The sequence below is a fragment of the Balaenoptera acutorostrata genome, chromosome 4, assembly GCF_949987535.1.
Source record: "Balaenoptera acutorostrata chromosome 4, mBalAcu1.1, whole genome shotgun sequence".
NCBI lineage: Eukaryota > Metazoa > Chordata > Mammalia > Artiodactyla > Balaenopteridae > Balaenoptera > Balaenoptera acutorostrata.
The window spans coordinates 112773849-112779848 of record NC_080067.1 but is presented as its reverse complement, the minus strand read 5'-3'; positions in this window follow the sequence as shown (position 1 = coordinate 112779848).

Here is a 6000-nt window from a genome sequence, read left to right as displayed (position 1 = left end):
CTCCTTTCCCCAGTATTGTTTGTAGAACATTACCAGCAGTGTTCATCTGTCAGAGGCATCATCTATACTGCAGGGATCTAAGTCAGAGGCACCATTGTTAAACTTGTAAGATTCTGAGCTTCTCTTAGTGTCCTCACAAATGAATGATTAAAATACAATGTGATGTAAATTGTATTTAATGAGGTTGCTGACAGTAAGTAGGAACCAAACCAGAGCTTTTCTTCTTTGTAAATGGTGGTGTATAGAGGAGAAAGGGACAGTCTGGGAACATGGTGATTCATGGAGCTAAGAACCCAACGACTTTCTACTAAGGGAGGCTTTGGATACTCCAGGGAAGCACAAAGGTGTTGGGAAGTGCATGGTGAAGATAAGTACATCTTCCCAGTTTATTGTACTAATTGATTTGGAGCTCTGGAGGCAAAGCTACTAAAATACCACTGGAAATGATCATATCATAGACAATCAAAGCCCAACATTACAAAAGCAGCAAACTCCATTTATTGAAGAAATAGTCACAGTTTGTCAAATATATAAATATGAATCTGTTTAAATACAGATTTATATAGTTAGGGGTCTGCTTACATTTATAATCTCGGGCAATACCAGTTCTCATGTGGAAGGACTTGTTCGTTGAAGCTATAATCCAATGCTTACCTTCAGGACTGGTTTCATGGGTGGGTGACCAGTGGAGTTGCCCAGGACTTCAAACTCTGAATGGGACTCCATGCTCGAGGTTTAATGCCCTGTAGTGGCCACCTTGAAGTACTTGATAATTTTATCTCAGAATTTGTGTTTTTTAAGTGAGGTCCAGTGGGGTAATGGAGCACATGCTGGGGCCTGGAGCTTCGGCTCATGCGTGACTCTGCTTCTCACCACCTCTTTGCCTCCCCTGACAATTTCTCAGCTGCCCACTGCCCCGGTCATGCTCAGTGACCACTACAGCCCACACCAGGCAGGGGCCCAGGCACGGGCATGGGGAGATTTGGGTCAGGATGTCCTTGCCCCACGTGCGGAGTTGCAGGACTGGCTGTGAGGGTCTGCACTCGCCCTGTGAATGTCCCTGTGCCCGAGGGAGTATGACATTAAATGGCAAATAAAGACCAGTATTACAGGTTAAGAGAAAGACAGTGCAAGACAGGAAAAGCATTTTTTTTTTCTGATTTTTGAACAAAGCATGTGACATTTTCATTTTGCAGGGGGCCCTGCAAATTATGTACCTGCTTACCATTTCAATAATACAGAATAATACATCGTTTTCAAAAGTATCTTTAGGATGACCCTTGACTATTTTCAGATGCCGTGATAATGGGTGTGTGGTAGGATATGGAATTATGATTTCTTCTCTTTCTTGGTTAAACATGCTACAAATTTTTTCATGTTTCTATTTCAGGAGAGACACACAGTTAATGTTACTGGTTCGAAATCCTAGGGCAGAAGTTACTCAGGAAATTAATGTTTTCTTTTTTTCTTTCTATGTTCTTAACCACTATGTAGACAATAAAACAACAACAAAAATGAAAGATGGAATACTCTTGAAAATAAATGATCCAAACCACACACATTAAATACATGGCCCAGTGCTATGTATATAACCCTGGGAAGGGACTTGGCTGATTATTTCCGATTATTTTCCAAGACATCACCTTAATGTGGCAATTGCAGCGGCAAAAAAAAAAAAAAAAGTCAACAAGATAGCATAATACTAGATTAAATAATAAATAGCAAATAAAGTAATAATTTATTTCTCCTTTATGATTAAAGTTGAGAACCAGATGGAGCTTTGACTCCAAATCATGATCCCTGTGTTCTAATGAGATTCCCAGTAATGAGTAATGCAAACCATTATCATTGATCTTGTTGAAATGCAAATTGGATTTCACTTATTCCCCCTGATTACAACACTTCAATAATTCCTACTATTTTCAGATAAAATTATGTACGCGAATCTTTCTAATTTAATCCTGCCGTTAGAGCCCATTTAGACTCCTTCCTTTCCCTCTAATTCTATCTCATTATTCAGTTTTCTTAAAACTCTTGCATTCCATGAATACCTCATGTCCTTCAGTTTTTCCCTCATTTATTCAAAAAGAATTTTAAATCACTATAAGATATCAGGCCGTTCCTCTGAGCTGGAGGTACAATGCTGAGTAAACCAGACACTCACCCTTCCTTTATAGAATATATACTCTAGGAAGGAAAACAGATATTATCCAAATATTCACACAAATTAATATATAATTGCTAACTCTGATAAATGTTATATGTAAAATGCTATAGAGGATAAAAATAGAATGCTTCACCCGGTGGGGTGTCACGATCTGAGGAAGAAATGCTTGAGATGATATTTGGATGAATTGAGAGGTGTTAACCAGGTGAGCATAAGATGAAGACATAATCGAGGCAAAGAAAGCAACAAATGTTAGGAGCTGAGACAGGCTTTTTTTGGGAAAACATTTTTTAAAATGCCAGAATAGAATTACTTGACTTTTTATCTCTATTTGTATCTATCGCATGGCATGATTTCTTGCACAATCAGCATTACATGTTTAATCACCACCAACTATATGCAATGCATTTTATTGTATAATGTGTGCAAAATATATAAAAAGAAATATAAAAGACAGGGTCCATCCACAGAAACAGAAATCACTCTATATTTTTAAAGTGTGTTAGTTACACAGGTGAGAAGGCAAACAAGGGTGGAAGAGAACCCGGGATTAGCAGTATTAGGAAGCTGCTACCATGCTCTGGCTGGAGAGAGACTGAAAAGCCCAAAAGCCAGGACCTTCCACCAGGAGCTCTACGGCCATTGTGAGGCCCCCGCACAGGATCTGGTAACTGTGAGTAGGAGAGGAGCCTGTCTGGCAGGTTCTCGATTCAAGGAGGAAACGCAGGTGTCCCAGAAAAGGAGTGGGAGTAGCATATTTTCTCCCCTTCTGTCTTCTAGACTTTCATTTGACCCTTCCAGGTGAAATCTGCAAGCCAGAGGGCAAGGAGGCTTGGAAATTAGAATTTGGGGGGCTACATAGCAGAGGTTTTCTAAGAACAAAGAGTAAATTTACCAACACCAAATGTTTTCTATATTTATAAATTTTGCCACCTAGTCAAGGAAGGTCATTCCTTGATAGTGATGATTAGATATACCAAAGACGGAAATAATTTTTAGTCCGACAACGCTTGTGTTAGTGCACAGTAGATTTGAATCAACATCTACATTATAGGGAAACATTAGCTCATAAATTATAAACTGTCAGATGCTTGAGGTTCAATATTATAAATATTCGATCACTGTGGTTTTTAACTTATTTCATTTTTTTGAGTACTCCAACTATTCATATATGTTAAACCATTTTTATATATTCGAAGATTTTCCCAATCACTTTATTTAAGCAACAAATTTTACAGAACACCTACTATGTGCTGTGGATTTTTCCATGTACTACACATATAAAGATGACAAAATCTAATCTATGTTCTCGAGAAGGAGAAGTAGTGGAAGAGGCACCCTTAAAGATATTCACAGTATACTATTATTGAACACTACAATGAAAATACTGCAGTGTGATAATGAAAAGAATCCCTATGATTGGGTGATGTTCCAGAGGAGGAGGTAAAATACTAGCTGGCCCTTAGAGAAACAGTAAAAGTTCACAAGGACCAGAGGATGGTAAAATCCTTCCCAAGCTCAGGGAGTAGTACTGGCAAACAGAGAGGCCAGTGAGACCTTGAATGTTTTATCAACAGATCAATCTGAGTGTGGTCTTTATGGGATTTTTCTGCAGTAGTTGTAAAAAATGAAACTTAGGAGAGAGGTTTGGTTTTATTTGCCTGTGATTTGCGTGCATTTAATTTTGCGTGCATTTAAATTTGCGTGCATTTAATTCTGTAGGACATTTTGTAAGCCTTTATTTTTGTCTTCATTTTTTTAAATTGCAGAAAATTTTATTTTTTTTAACAAAGTCAAATGTTGAAATCTAATGTGCAGAATAATGAAATTGTAACTACTTTTGTGAATGCATTTGGAGAAGTCTATCCTCCTTTTTCACTAATCTTTTCTTTGCCAACCAGAACTAACTAAACCCTTCAATCATGGGATCTTTTAAAAATTATTGCTAGATATTAGAGCGTTAACAAATGTATTTAAGTAGATAAATGACTTTTTTTTTTTTTTTTTAACAAAGAAAACTCTTATGGCAGCAAAGAGGAAAAAAGAAAAGAGGAAGAGATCCATTCATTAACCTGTACAATAATGTTTACTGAGCCCCAGCCTTTTGCTAAGTGCTGGGCAGGGGGAACACCAAGTGACCAAGATCCAGTTTCTCCTTTCAATATATTAGTGAAGGAGACAAATGTAAACAGACAGTCACAGTTTATGGTACGAGAGTCTGTGTTTGAACTAAGTTCAGTGTGAAGTGGGAATCTTACTGCATCTTGAGAAATCAGGGAGACCTCTGGGGAAAGTGACATCTAGATGGAGATCAAGAGGGTGAGTAGGAATTCCCCTGATACAGAGAGAGGGGTCAAAGGAGGGAGAACATTTCAGGTTGATGGAGCAGCATATTCAAGGACAGAAATACAAGGCATTAAAAAACCACGGAGATTTGGGGGAACTGCTGTTCACTAAGAGTATACAGATTACAAGAAGTTTGGAGAGATGAATTCAGAAAAGTAAGCAAAAGTCAGATCAAGAATTTTTGTAAGTCTCATTAAAGATTATGTACTTTACCCTTGGATAAATCCTTTGTCATCAAAGTATTTCAAGTGTTCGGAGACAGCAAGAGTAGTTAGTCTACTAAGAACAGGGCCTTCCACATCTGCTGAGGGATTCCAACATTTTACAAGTAATAATATTTGAGTTCCCTAAAATTTCATTTTTACACATCACCAAGTCATAGGAGACAATCTAAGCTGAAACTAGCTCCACCCAAAGTATAGATGGAGAAATGTGGTTATACACTCCCATTCTTCGTCTCTCCAATTCTATTTGCCTAACCATTCATGGAGATAGCTTTACCTTCATACTATTAGCCCATTTACTTTGATCACTTGTACTTATTTAGGTCCTCTCTTCTTTCTTTGTCAAAAACCAAAAATCATCTTTAAAGGAACTTTTGTTATCTTTGCTCAAAGCTGATAATATTATTAATCCTTAATGCACTTCTCTGTTCTTTGTTGACGCAACTGAAAATTTCAGAAACTGCTAAAGCATTTACATGCAATGGGGTGTGTTAAAGTCTAGGAGTGTAGCATATACTGAGGTTCCTATTGAATAGCAGAGATGCTGGATATCTAAAAATCCAGTATGTACTCAAGAAATAATTTGTTGAATGAATGAATGGTCCATCCAAATTATTTTCTGTATTTCTGAAGGATGGTACCTTCATTCACTCATTTAGCAAGAGTTTATTAAGTGCTTCCTGTATGCCAGACACTCTTCTAGGCACTGATCATATACTTATATATAGGGTTATATTTAAATCCGATTTTTGTTTATTTTGTGTGTGTTAATTATGTAATTTGCAAACCCATTTATAGAGAAACGTTGTGGGACCAACAAAATAATGACATTAGAGGCGTGAGGGTCCGAGCTGGGGACGCTGAGACAGGGTGGGCTGCCCGGGGGCCGGGAGCCCTGCCTGGAGGATAGGGCATCTGTCGGGTCCTCTTTGGGGGTCCAGAGCATAGCTAGGGGCCAGATGCAGATCTGGATGTTCTCAGGTGGTGAGGGGTCGTAGAGAGGCTTGGAGAGTTCAGGGAGGGTGCTCTGGAGTAGACGGGCGCGGAGGATCTGGTATAGTAGGGACCCGGGTGAGGAGGGGTCAGGCCAGGGAGGCAATGACTTCGTGCACCACCCACCAGCGCACCGACTTCCGCTCCCGCCCCCGGACCGCGGAGGGAGAGCACAGCCCCGCGGGACTCAGAGCCGCACCTCCCTCCCCCGCCCCGCCCCCTCCGCTCCAGCAACGCGCGGCCGGTCCACGCTTCGCGCGCGCCTGGAGG